This window comes from Malaclemys terrapin, chromosome 9 (genome assembly GCF_027887155.1).
Source record: "Malaclemys terrapin pileata isolate rMalTer1 chromosome 9, rMalTer1.hap1, whole genome shotgun sequence".
Lineage (NCBI taxonomy): Eukaryota > Metazoa > Chordata > Testudines > Emydidae > Malaclemys > Malaclemys terrapin.
In genome coordinates this window covers 57601783-57616264 of record NC_071513.1, presented here as the reverse complement: position 1 = coordinate 57616264, position 14482 = coordinate 57601783, and the positions used below count along the sequence as shown (strand labels likewise).

The following is a 14482-nucleotide window of genomic DNA, read 5'->3' as shown; positions in this document are numbered from 1 at the left end:
GTTGTAGATATTGCCAGCAGTGATTTCCCTCTCCAAGAATCAGATCTTTGCCATAAGTACCTTTAAAAAATCTTTGGGAATATAGTACAGAGTCAGTGGATATATGTCCAGTGGTAAATGGATGGTAAATGACCACATGGAGAGAATGAACCAGCCATGACAGATTCTCATTAGCAGGTGAGTGAAATTCTATTTGGGGGTTGGGGGGCAGTGATTGATGATGTTGACAGGGCACAATTGTGAGGAAGGAATTTCAGCCAACAAACAAGGACATAAATAAGGAGTCCCAACTGACACAGGCAAGGTGCCATTGTGTGTAGCTTATACTGTTGGAATGCTAGTGGACAGAGAGGAAGGAAACACACCATTGGCACAGCACAGCCGGCACAAACAAGTCACGCAGGGCATGACTTACTCTGCTGGGAGATCCTTTGCACAAAACAGGCATTAACAATTTAGAAGAGAAAATGTTCCAGGCACCACCCACCCAAATGACATCTCTTCTTCCAGGCCCGTGTCACGGGTTGTGATTCTGTTCCTGACAGCTATTCATCTGCAACCTCTCACTAAAAAATTATTTTCCTTCTATTATCACCAGAATGAGCTTTCCCATTAGACTGCCAGTAGTTCAGCAGCAAAATCCTTGCAAAATTGTTCAGCATACAACACAGTAATCCAGCGGTTCTCAAACATCATTGCACCAGGACCCTCTTCTGACAACAAAAATTACTTCACGACCCCGGGGGAGAGGAGGGGGACCAAAGCCTGAGCCTGCCCGAGCCCCACCGCCCCAGGCGGGAGGACCAATGTCGAAGCCCAAGGGCTTCAGCCCCAGGCAGGGGGCCCTGTAACCTGAGCCCTGCCGCCCAGGGCTGAAGCTGAACCCCAAGCCCCACCGCCCAGGGCTGAAGCCCATGGGCTTTGGCACCAGGCAGTGGGGCTCGGGCTTCAGCCCCGGGCCCCAGCAAGTCTAATACCAGCCCTTGCGACTCCATTAAAACTGGGTCACGACCCACTTTGGTGTCCCGACCCACTGTTTGAAAACTGCTGATTTAATCTACTCTTTACCATCAGTGAAGTTTTATTTGTTTGTCTGTTTTATTTAAAATGCAAAGTCCACAGGGGTTCAAAATCTCATAAGAACAAGCTTTCTCCTGAGATTTCAGTCTATTGATGGGCTCAGCTGTGTCAGAGGTGCTGTGATATATTATCTCCTAGACTGGCACTTCCAGTCCTGGCTGAACGCAGGAAATTGCACTAAAATTAAAAAAAGATTAAAAAATTATGGTAGCCTAACACTTTTGAACCTGCAAAAAGGCCAGGTTGGTTCAGGTTCACTTTGAGAGATGGATGAAGGTTCAAGTCAGTTCTGATTTTCTACAGACTGAGAAGTATTGATAAGTCCAGTTATGATTGAATATAAATATAGGAGCATATGTAGAACAATATTGTCAGTGAACAGAAAAGTCCTGCCCAGAGATACACAGAGTACACATATTGTTATCCTCTGCCATGGTTAGGGGGACATTTTCAGTGCTGGGTGAAGGGATTAGCCATACAACCTCCATTAACTTTCACAGAGTTACCCGGCTCCAGCAGTTCTGTACTGAAAATTTACATTTTGAAATAACTTATTTAAAAATTTCTATACGCAGTTGTTACCCATCGTGTGCCTAGCCGCAATGTTTTCAGACTTCTGAGTGGCTCTAATCCTTTCACAAGGCAACAGCCCTCTGAGGCCTGAAGTAACGCAAATTGACAGGAGCCAGTAAAAAACAAAACTGGACTCAGCCCATAGAAGAAATTCCCCCCACTGAAGCCATCCACCAAGGAAATGCACGAGTACAAATAGGCCTAGGAGTGCATCCAGAAGATCAACAAACTTGGGCTTTGCCTATCCAATAGGGAAGCAAATTCCAGAATGAAGGTCGTGCTCCAAGAGCTTATCTGTACCAGCACTTAGTGTGCAGCAGGCTGGGGCGTCAATCCACCCTGCACTGGCCTGCAGCACACTAAACGTCCTTGTGGGCCCTGCTGCCGTGCACTAAACGTTCCCCGGGCCGCTTTAATCTACTCCCGGTTCAATTCAGAGTGGATCAAAGTGCACTGCAGAACTTTTAGTGCACCGCAGCAGGGGCCACATGGCTAGTTAGCGCGCAACAGGCTAGCACAGGATAGATTCACAACTCAGCTTACCAGGGACTGTGTTCTTATAGACAAGCCCTAAGAACATTCTGCAACTGGCCCAGTGTAAAAGTCATGGAGACCAACAAGAACAGTGAAGAGCTAGAATTCCATCGAAAGGACCTGGCGACATGCATTGTGTGAAGTGCACAGAGATCTAATCCCTGCTCTTTCAGGCTATTCTTGCTGTATTACAGTAGCGACTAAAGGCCCCAGCCCAGATTGGGACCCCCATCAAGTTATGTGCTGAGCATACACATAGCAGGAGACCGTCCCTCAACAGCTAACAATTTAAATAGACAAGACAAAGGGTGGGAAAAAATAAGGGTCCGTTACTGAGGTCCAGGAAGATTAACTGACTTGCCACAGGGGGTCTAGCAGAGCTGGGAACTGAACCCAGATTGCTTGCCTCCCAGTCCATTGCTTGAAACAAGACTCTCTAAGGTCATCCTACCATTGCCCAGTTCACCCACTCACTTCCTAAAACAAGGCATTAGGGAAGTTGTTAGCAGAGCTCTGTGCCATCCTCTACAAGCAGAGGCCATTACTGCTACTGTATTAAGCTGGAAGGATAAAAAAAAAATTAAGTGGCAGGGAGAGAGCAGTGGAGTCAGTTTCATGTCATGCTGCTGTCAGTGGAAAAGGTTTGAACCTAGGACACATCAGCCAACTATTCACAGCACAGTCTGTCAAAGTAATGCTTTGCTCCAGTTCCATTTCAACCATGTCTGCTTGCACTGTCAATGCTAGCAAGCAGAGTCCCCTGCTAGCCTCATTAAGCGATGGAGCAGGGAGCAGGCTGGTGAGCCTTCACTCTGCGATACACTTGGACAGGACACTGGATGACAGGCTGGCGAAGGAGGATTTGACTGTGCTGTCTTTTTATTTGTCAGGCTAATACGGACAAGTGTTGTGCTCTGAGCCAATAATAAAAGTAGCCTTCTGATAAGGTACAGGCTAAATGTTGATGCATACAGGTCAAGTCACATTTACTTTAAACTATTACACTTGGAAGGGAGAAATTCTCCTGCCTGTAGCTATACAGCTCTGGTTTTAAGCCCATGTCTGGGAGTGAGGGGAAGTGCATGTGCACAGGATACCAGATGATCGTAGGGTAGCATCCAATCTTATGAGTTAGCCCCTTGAGGTAGGTTCTGTAACTGACTGACCCCCCCCCACAAGCCCTGTTTAGGGGGTGGTGCCATGTCACACCCACGGAGGGCTGGTTGCATGTCAGGCTGCACTCTCTGTCCCAGGGCAGCCTGGCACGCACACTGGGCCAGCCAGAAAGATAGTGCAAGATTGATCTTCAGGCCTTTTCCACAAGTTTGCACTTGGCCCTGCCTCCTTCTCCCTAATCATACAATCTAACCCTTCATCTGACTGTTGGGCTTGGCATGGAGGAGATTGCCTAAAGAAGAGTCTGGCTCTCATGACAGTTCTTTGATGTGGAGAAAGCACAAGCTGCAGTGACAAGTAAGGAGAGATTTATAAAACTCCATTAGGGAGTAAGCAGTATGGCAGAGCCCTGCAGCGGGATGGGCTCCCACAGGACCCACTGCCATAATAGCAGTAGTGGGTAAAATGTACTTTGTTGTGGGCGGGATGGGGTGGGCAAAAAAAACCCCAGTGGTAATTGCCCACTAAAACATTAATCTCTCATCAGTTTGTCATAAATAGAATTTCAGCAATGTAAAGTTGTTTTTTTTAAATAAAGGTTTTAATACTTCAATTTATCCAAGGAGTAGAAAGATTTGGTGTCTATTATAACAGGAGTTAAAGTATTTTTACATGGTTTAAACTATATATTTAAATATATATATATTTTAACCAACCAGGTTTTTTGTTTTTAGTGGCTTTAGGGGGCGGGGAGTGAGGAGAATCTGTCTCTCTTGTGGGATTTGCGGGATCTAAGTTTTTTGCAGGTGGGAGCGGGACAAAAATGCAAGAAACAATGTGGGAGCGGGTGGGAGTGGGACTTGCAGGGTGGGACGAGAGTGGGATTAAAAAAATAGTCCTACAGAGGGCTCTATAGTACAGGTTCCTTTTCATACCTACCCCATATAGTTTATTGCCAGAAGCAAGCCTACAGTTCATTGAAAAAAGCCACAGTACACAGTTTAGACTTTGCCCATAAATGTTTCAGCCTTCAAGAGTCAAAGGTGACTGATTTAGAAGCGACAGTTCTGGGCCATGATGAAGTGACCTGGGTTTTAATCAGGAACAAAGACATGAGACGTGAGACTTAATGGCAGCTGGCTTGTCAGGGTCCATGAAAACATGGCAGGAGATGTGTCTGGTTTGGAGGTTTTTAACCAGGCTACGTAGTAGGCAGTCAGGCCTATGGCCCTTGGGACAGATAGCACTTGCAGTGCCCAGGAAGAAAATTATAGCTGTGCCCATTTCTATTTCTAGATTTGCCCTGGTTACATGTGAGACACTCATTATGGAAAAAACAAGCACTGAAGGTTATTTCAACTACAAAGGAATAAGAACTCACTGGAAGTTGTACTGGAAACTATCCAGACTGTAGCAGGGAAAGAAGAGGGCTACAGTTAACTAAGGACTGAGTAACTGAGGCCATGTCTACACTATGGGGACTACAGTGGCATAGCTATGGCATAATCCCGTAGCGTAGCTGCACCCTGCAGTGACAGAACAGAAGTTCTTCTGTCCCTGCATTCTTCTGGTGACCTAGCTGCATCTAACCCGGGATTTGTGTAGGCAAAGCTATGGGGCTCAGGGGCATGGATTTTTCACATCCCTGAGCACTGTAGCTATGTCAGCCTAAGTTTTACGTATAGACAGAGCTGGAGAACTCTGCAGTCACTGGGCGGAGTATGTAGGCTAACAGACTGGCAGAAAAGGTGCTAGGAAAGACACTAAGAATCCTATTGGGCTGGTTTCGACTTAGACTGGGTTTTGAATGTCAGGGAGATCTGAACTGCTATTACTGCTACGGTGGGCTAATCTTGTAAAAGCATTGGGCTACATTCAGTCCTGGTATATAGGGGCAGCAAGTTTGTAGAAATTTTGTTGGTGCCCAGAACACCCAGAGCCCACTCCCCCAAACTCTGCCCCCCCAAACTCCACCCTCCACCTGCCTAAGGCTCTGGGAGAGAGTTTGGGGGCAGGAGGGGTGTGTGGGAAAGGGGTGGGGGTGCAGGCTCTGGGAGGGAGTTTGGGAGTGAGGGGGGGCGTGTGTGGGAAAGGGGTGGGGGTGCAGGCTCTGGGAGGAAGGTTTGGGCCGGAGGGGCGTGTGTGGGAAAGGGGTGGGGGTGCAGGCTCTGGGAGGAAGGTTTGGGCCGGAGGGGTGTGTGTGGGAAAGGGGTGGGGGTGCAGGCTCTGGGAGGGAGGTTTGGGCCGGAGGGGTGTGTGTGGGAAAGGGGTGGGGGTGCAGGCTCTGGGAGGGAGGTTTGGGCCGGAGGGGCATGTGTGGTAAAGGGGTGGGGTGCAGGCTCTGGGAGGGAGTTTGGGGGGCAGAGGTGCAGGCTCTGGGAGGGGGTAAGGGGGGTGCAGCGCTTACCTGGGGCTCCTAAGCAGGACGGGCTAGGGGGCCTCCATGTGGTGATACCCCCCAGCTTCCTATTGGCTGCAGGGGCGCTTGGAGTGGGACACAGACCCACCCTGCCCAGGGGCTGCAGAGATGGGCCGGCAGCCACGTGGGGCAAGCAGGCAGGAAGCCACTGAGCTCTGGTCTGCTGCCGGTGGTGAGTGGGGGCCCTGGGCCATTTAAAATGGCCCAGGGGATGGGGGGGAAGCGCCCGGGACGGAAGGCAGGGCCGAGACCCGTGGTGCCTGGGCACCAGGAATATTCCTGGTGCCCAGGCACCACAGACCCATAGAACTCACCGCCCACGCTGGTATAAACGGATGCAGTTCTCTTGCTGATCTGTTTTGTATGCATGTGTCTTTAGTGCTCATGAAAGGTACCAGACTGACAGCTCTGGAGTAGGGCATAGGCACACCCGCACAAGCATCCCTGCTAATTTACCTCTACCCACATGAGTCACCCTGTGCAGGGCCAAGGGGGCATGTTGTATGGAGAAGACTTACAGTATTGCTTTGGAATGCGTAACGCTGACTTGCTGTTTCTGCTCTCTATGGTTAACAACGCCATGTGGACTCTTATGGGGGAGAACCTTACAAGAGTTGAGGTCTTGAGCGTTGCTCTTCCCAGAAGCAGTGAAGTATCATCTACCCTTTTTGTACATCACCAGCATATGGTACTAGTTGTGCTCTGATGCCTGTGTTACCAATGCATTCACACTTGGGAGCCCTGCACACACATATCCTGCTGGCCAGCTATAGCACTGCGCCCTATTTATTACACTTTATAACACTGCTCCTGCCCATGTGCATTCACTACCAACAGCAACTGAAACCAATCGCCAATTGACTTCTCACAGACACATTAACACCATCATCCCTCTACCCAAGGAAGAGCAGGGGGCCTTGCATCCTGCTTTCTCTAGTGGCTTCTAAGTGGAGGTGGGCAGCACCAGAGGCAAAAAGCAGGAGGCAGAAAGAGAAGGGGGTGACTGAGAGGCAGAAAGGAGCTAGGAAGTTGTCAATACGCAGAGGTAAGGCAACAGGGCAGGAGGGAGCAGGACAAGGTTTGCACAGGGTTTCTCAGAAACACCCAACCCAGAAATGTACTTTTATTATGACATGTGCACTAATTTAAGGAAATGAATAAAATAAGGTCAGGCTTTTGTTGAATTAATTGTAAGGTCTTATAATGAAAACCAGAAAGGCCTGTAGATTTCCACTCATGCTTCTCAATATACTTTAAGAATTAGGTTGACTCTCCCTACACAGTCGCAGTGTATATGGCATGGCCCCACAGGGGGAATGCTTTAATGTCTAAGAGAGAGCTCTCAGCTACTTCCACTCAGTGAGACCCAGGGGATGAAGCATAAATTTCTGTTGGACAGGATTGGAGACCTGGGAAGTTAACAAATGTGTCTTTGAAGCACCGACTATGTTTGTAAGCTGTATTATGAGCTTGATATGCTATTTTAGTCTTTGTTTTTGCCATATAAAGCATCAAAAAACAAAGTATAAACAAAAATAAAAGATAAGCCATTCTGCTGGCAAGAAATATATCACGGGTGGCCAAACTGTGGCTCGCGAGCCACATGCAACTCTTTTACCATTAAAGTGCAGCTCATGGTGCCCCACTGCCCCCGTCCTCCCCATTCTCCACCTACCAGACTGGGGTGGGGGGAGCTCGGGACCTCTGCCTTGCACCAGGGTGGTGGAGTCAGGGGCGGCTCCAGGCACCAGTGCAGCAAGCGCGTGCCTGGAGCAGCAAGCTGCGGGGGGCAGCCTGCCAGTCACCGTGAGGGTGGCAGTCAGGCTGCCTTCGGTGGCGTGCCTGCGGGAGGTCCTCTGGTCCCGCAGTTTCGGCGGCAATTCGGCAGCGGGTACGCCGAAGACGCGGGACCAGCGGACCTCCCGCAGGCATACCACCGAATCCGCGTTACCAGCGGATCGCCCACAGGCATGCCGCCGAAGGCTGCCTGACTGCCGTCCTTGGGGCGACAAAATACATAGAGCCGCTCCTGGTGGAGTAGGGGCTTCTGCCCAGTGGGGGGGGGGGTCTCGGGGCTTCTGGCTGAAGTCCAGAGTCCCATCAGGCACTTTTCATGGCGCTGAAGCCCTGAGCCCCAGCAGGTGTGCCCTACCCCTATAATTATCTCATAGACTCATAGACTCTAAGGTCAGAAGGGGCCATTATGATCATCTAGTCTGACCTCCCGCATGATGCAGGCCACAAAAGCTGACCCACCCACTCCTGGAATAATTCTCTCCCTTGACTCAGCTGTTGAAGTCCCCAAATCATGATTTAAAGACTTCAAATTGCTGAGAATCCTCCAGCAAGCGACCCCTGCCCCTTCCCCCTGCGGAGGAAGGCGAAAAACCTCCAGGGCCTCTGCCAATCTACCCTGGAGGAAAATTCCTTCCCGACCCCAAATATGGTGGTCAGCTGAACCCCGAGCATGCGGGCAAGATTCTCTTGCCAGACCCTCTGGAAAAAGTTCTCTGTAGTAACTTTTAATATCCCATCATTGACCACTGTTACTAATTACCAGCGATGGTATGTTATTGACCTATTGACTAAAATCACTTTATCCCATCAAACCATCCCCTCCATAAACTTATCAAGCTTAATCTTAAAGCCAGAGAGGCCTTTCGCCCCCACTGTTTCCCTCGGAAGGCTGTTCCAAAACTTCACCCCTCTGATGGTTAGAAACCTTCGTCTAATTTCAAGCCTAAACTTCCCCACGGCCAGTTTATATCCATTTGTTCTCGTGTCCACATTAGTACTGAGCTGAAATAATTCCTCTCCCTCCCTGATATTTATCCCTCTGATATATTTAAAGAGAGCAATCATATTCCCCCCTCAGCCTTCTTTTTGTGGATCTATCTTTGTTAGGGCACCTAGGGGTGGTGAGCAGGGGTGGCAGGTTTGTATAATTTTTGGTGGTGTCCAGAACGGGTACAATTCCCGCCCCCCACCACCTGCCTAAGGCTCTGGGAGAGAGTTTGGTTGTGGGAGGGGTGAGGGATCGGGCTCTGGGAGGGAATTTGGGTGCAGGGTGTGGGCTCTGGGCTGGGGCAGGATGTTGGGATGCAGGCTCTGGGAGGGAGTTTGGGTACCGGAGGGGTGAGGGGTTGGGCTCTGGAAAGGAGTTTGGGTGCAGAAGGGGGTTTGGAGTGTGGGCTCTGGGCTGGGGCAAGAGGTTGGGATGCAGAAGAGGGTGCGGGATGCGGGCTCTGGGAGGGAGTTTGGGTGCAGGAGGGGTGAGGGGTTGGGCTCTGGGAAGGAGTTTGGGTGCAGGATGTGGGCTGTGGGATGGGGCAGGGGGTTGGGGTGCAGGAGGGGGTGTGGGGTGCAGGCTCTGGGCTGGGGAAAGGGGTTGGGGTGCAGGTTCTAGGAGGGAGTTTGGGTACAGCAGGAGAAGGGTAAATTAAACAGAGGGGCGGAGAACAGGCAAAGCTCTCAGGGATGATCACTAAATGAGGTCCCATCCCGTAACATCTGATGGCCCACAACCAAGTCAATATCCTAAGAAAACCCACACGCCACCCCAAAGGCCCCCACAGGCCTAATCAGGCCAGTGGGACTAGAGCTCAGCATATAGGGTTAATATCCTCCTCTGCGCAGCTGATTGCTCTGCTTGCAGATGTATGGTGTCCAGCCCTGGCTGGCTTCTGGCTCAGGGTATGGCGGGGCGGGGCGAAAGAGGTTATGGGCGCTGCTTGTTTTCAGCCCCCATGTGTGCCACAGCTTTTTGGGCTTGACTCTCTGTTGTGCAATGATGAATGGGGGGCCCCAGGCTCTCCAACTGGGAGAGTCTGAACAACTGCTCCTCCAGATGCTGTGGGGAGCAACAACCAGCCTCTTTCCCTGCTCATGCTGTCAGTCTCTCTGACTCGGCTCACGGGGGCCAGGCCACTTGGGTCAACTGAGCAACCCAGTCAAGGCCCTGGTCTAGCCCCCAAGGCTGGGGGTGTCCCGCTGTCACTGCCAAGGCAGGCAGCTGCCTCTGTGCTGCTCTCTGTGCCCCGAAGCCTCCACGCTGACAGAGGCTGCAGCCATAGATAAAATTATGGAGACACTTTTTATGTGATCTTAGCGGGGTGTGTGTATAGCTGTATAAGTGTATACAAATACACACACACACACCACTTGCTTCTAGCCCTGAAAGATCCTGAGAGACCAGACTTTAAAGTTAGGACATTTTTATATCTAGAGAATCCCTTTTAGGTCATTTTTGGAAGGGCTTTCAACAAATGAGTTTTACTCTCTCCCCCTCCAAGCTGCGTTTAGTTGATCTCATGGTGTCAAGGCTGTATCCCCACTTTGAACTTTAGGGTACAAATGTAGGGGCCTGCATGAAGACTTCTAAGCTTAACTACCAGCTTAGCTCTGGTCTGCTGCCACCATCTCAAAGCTAATTTCCTTCCCTGGGAAGCCTTGAGAAACCTTTCACCAATTCCCTGGTGAATACAGATCCAAACCCCTTGGATCTAAAAACAAGGAAAAAATCAATCAGGTTCTTAAAAAGAAGGCTTTTAATGAAAGAAAAAGGTAAAAATCATCTCTGTAAAATCAGTATGGAAATTAACCTTACAGGGTAATCAAACTTAAAGAGCTCAGAGGACTCCCCTCTAGTCTTAGGTTCAAAGTACAGCAAACAAAGATAAACACTCTAGTAAAAGGTACATTTACAAGTTGAGAAAACAAAGTGAAACTAAGACGCCTTGCCTGGCTATTTACTTACAAGTTTGAAATAGGAGAGACTTGTTTAGAAAGATGTGGAGAACCTGGATTGATATCTGGTCCCTCTCAGTCCCAAGAGCAAACGAACTCCCAAACAAAGAGCACAAACAAAAGCCTTTTCCCTCACAAGATTTGAAAGTATCTTGTCCCCTTATTGGTCCTTTGGGTCAGATGCCAGCCAGGTTACCTGAGCTTCTTAACCCTTTACAGGGAAAAGGATTTTGGAGTCTCTGGCCAGGAGGGATTTTATAGTACTGTACACAGGACAGCTGTTACCCTTCCCTTTATAGTTATGACACATGGTGACTACAGCATATGGCTTTACAGAATGCATAAAATGGTGCCAATCCTAAAACATTTTTTTAAATCTCTAAAGTGTTTCTGAAACGGATTCTCTGTTCCATTATGTGGCACACACAGAATAGTGGGGCAAGATAAAAAGGCTTTATTAGCACTAGTTTGCAGTGAGCTGCACAATTCATTAAAGGCTTTGTCTCCAGTAAATAATGCACCAGCCCAAAAATCGCTCCAATAAAACCGTTACGTACCACACTGTTGTGTATTCCACATAAACACAAATATCTTTGTATAAAATCACAAACAGCAACATGTTCCCTTCTGCAGCAGCAACTATCTAGCAAATCTTGGGCTACCTTTTTACTTAGATTCCTGCACCTGGGCAGAGTCCCACTGACTTCAGTAGGGGCCCACCTGCACATGAAACTCTATAAAGGATTTGGGCCCATCTGAGTAAGAGCTGCAGCTAAATGAGGGAGGGCTGTAGCCGGATTGTGACCCATATTTGCCAAGCAGTCTGAGCCTCCCTAGGGTGCGTATTAAGTAGACAGTTTACAGATTGAGCTGTATTAGCTTGAATTCTGTGAAACACGAGGGAGGAAATCAATGGTTACTAAATGAAGGCTGTAAAGAAGGGGTGAGATTTGTTTTCAGGTGCAAATACCAGTTACAAAATAATTAAAACCATTAAAAAAAGAAGCTGAGAGGGTCCAGCAAACATGCATTTGTTTGTACATTCAGATCATGCTATAAAAAAAAGCCACACACTCTCTGAAAGGTTATTAGGTCAAAATATTGTCCTAAAAATGGCCTCATCTGGTTTATTTTGTTTATTTTTAAATGACAGAAATGCACAAGGCATGGTTTTTATGTTTGTGTTTTACACTTTCAGATAGAATATGAGAACTCATTGCTTTTAGAAGGGTAAAACCTTCCAGATGAGGCCACTGCTAAGGGGCTAATACTTTTTAAAAGCAAATTAATAGATTTGTAATGCCAGAAGGGACCATAATGATCATCTGCTAGTCTGACCCACGGCATAACAAAGGCCACAGAACCTCACCAAGTAATTTGTGCATTAAGCCCATCATTTCTAATTGAGCTTCACCATTTCTTTTAGGAAGATGTTCAGTCTTGATTTAAAGGCTTCAAGTGACAGAGAATTCACTATGGCCCTAGGTAATTTATTCCAATGGCTAAGTAACTTCACAGTTAAAAATTTGCACCTTATGTCTGGTCTGGATTTGTTTAGCTTCATCTTCCAGCCACTGGATTTCATTATGCCCTTTTCTGTTAGCTAAAGAGCTATCTAGTTACTATTAGAAACCTTACTCATGCAAGTACTTGTAGAACATGATCAAGTCACTTCTTAACCTTCTCTTGGATAAACTAAACTGAATAGTTTCAGTTTCTTAAGTCTCTGACTATAAGGCAGGTTTTCCAAACCTCAAATCATTCTTGTAGCTCTGTCAACATCCTTTGTGAACTCTGTCCACTGGAATTTGACATAGTATTCCAGTAAGAGACTCACTAATACTGTATACAAAGGGAATACCACCTTCCTACACCTTGTACATGCAAGGATCACATTGGTTTTCTTAGCTACACCTTTGCACTGGGAACTTACATTCAACTGGTTATCTACTATGACCCCATACAGCGTCACTGCATTCCATGAAAGAGTCCCCTACCTCATAAGTGTGACTTACATTCTTTGTTCCTAGATATATGACTTTGCACTTGACTGTATTAAAATGCATGTTGTTCAAATGCACTCACTTTACAAAATGATCCCCATTGACCTGTCCCCATCATTATTTACCACTCCCCCAATTTTCCTGTCATCTGAAATTACCACCAGCCATTTTTTTTCCAGATCATTGATAAAGACATTGAATAGCATCAGGACACAGTCTCTGTGGGACTTCCACTAGAAACATCCCTATCGCACGACATCCCATTTACAATTACTTTTTGGGATCTATCAGGTAACCAGTATTTAATCAATTTAATATTGATTTCATATATTGCTTTTTTAAAATCAGGAAGTCATATAGGACTAAGTCAAATACCTTACTTATTATGTCAACAGTTACCTTTATCAACCAAACCTGTAACAATCTCTTAAATTAGATCATGTTTATTTGATATAAAACCCTATTTTCAAAAAACCCAACAACCCATGTTGATTAGTATTTATTATACTACCGTACTTCAATTTTTTTTTAAATGATTATGTCCCATATCAGCCTTTCCACGATTTCACCTGGGATCAGTGTCAGACTAACTAGCTTAAAGTTACCAAGATCGTTCCATTTACTCTTTTAAAATATTGGCACAACATTAGCTTTTTCCCCCAGGCCTTTGGAGCTTGCCCTGCATTTGTTAAAAATCATCATCAATGGGTTAGAGCCCCTCAGCCAGTTCTTTTCATTCTTGTCCTTTTAAAGCAGATCTTTAATCTGCATTTTCTTGAGCAGGAGGCTGGATTAGATGACCTAACATGTCTTGTCATCTCTAATTTCTATGCGCCCTACCCTGCAGTCCTTATTCTAACAAGACTGAGTTTGGTCAAAAGAATTTAGTCCCTAGGCTCTGTGGGCAGGTGCCTCACCTCCTCCCGTGAGATATAGTGGTTGTCTCAGTTTCCCTCTTACTGGCAGGGTAGTTTGGCTCCTCAGCCAGCTGTAAAAAGTCCTTCCCTTCTCAGGTACACATGAGTTCATTGAAACAAATTCCTTGGGGCTTGCTACAGCCCAGCCAGGGCAGGCTCCAGCTTTTTTGCCACCCCAAGCGACGGAAAAAAAAAAAGAGAAAAAAGAAAAAACAATTGAGTTGCCGCCAAAGAGCCGCCGAAGAGGAAGAGAGGGAGTGAAGGACCCGCCGCCGAATTGCTCCCAGCACTGGTAGTTATGCCCCTCGTGGAGGTGGGTTTTTTAGCGCGCTTGCACCACGACCACACAAGCCACATTAAAGCCCTGCCATGGCAACGCTTTAGCGTTACCAGTGTAGACTAGCCCTCAGGGTCTTCAGTAGAACCTGCCTTCTCATCGCTCAGAGCACGTTCTCTGAAAATCCAGCCTCTCTGTAATGGGTCATAATAGACCCCAGCTGATCCGTTTACTATCTCCTCCCAGCTTGCATTAACCCCTTTTCAGCTCCCATTGCAAGAAAGTTTTGTACCCTATCCTTTAACTTGATGTATATGTGTAGTCTCATTCTGTCACTGGCTTCTGAAGTCATTGGGACAACTCGTGAGCACAGGTAAACACATGTGTTTGCACAATCGGGGTCTTTGACTATTTCTTTTGGGTTTAGAGTTGTTATATTCATTTTGTGTTAAACATAAGGGCTTCTCTACCTGGTGATTTAGTGCACAGCAAGCCAGGGTGTGAATCTACAGGGCTCGAGCCTGCCATATGTTACCTGGCTGTGTGGACCCTGCTACTGTGCACTAGAAGTTCTGTAGTGAGCTCTGGCATCAAAGCACAGTACACTAAAGCATACTAGGGAATTTTTGGTGTATGGCAGCAATGCCCACACAGCCAGTTAGTGCCTGGAGCGCTGTAGATTCACACACTAGCTTGCCATGCACTAAATCGCAGACAAGCCCTAATTATATCAGAATTCCAGGTTAATTAAAAATACTCTACAGAAACCAATGGAAATAAACTCTGGCTGCTTTAAAATATTACAGCAAAAATTGTT

General features: G+C 47.3%; 1 protein-coding gene across 3 annotated transcripts in view; it reads left to right on the top strand.

Annotated features, from left to right (window-relative positions):
* The window catches only part of NGEF (neuronal guanine nucleotide exchange factor), a 110459-nt gene continuing 95977 nt past the window's right edge, over window positions 1–14482 (top strand). Inside the window, exons 1-2 of one of the 3 annotated variants that reach the window (XM_054040538.1) lie at window positions 1–177; window positions 12651–12762. The gene's annotated coding sequence lies outside the window, so the exon portion shown is untranslated. Of the gene's footprint in view, window positions 178–3582; window positions 3661–12650; window positions 12763–14482 lie in introns of those variants that run through there. The other 2 variants (XM_054040539.1, XM_054040540.1) reach the window with 2 other exon arrangements.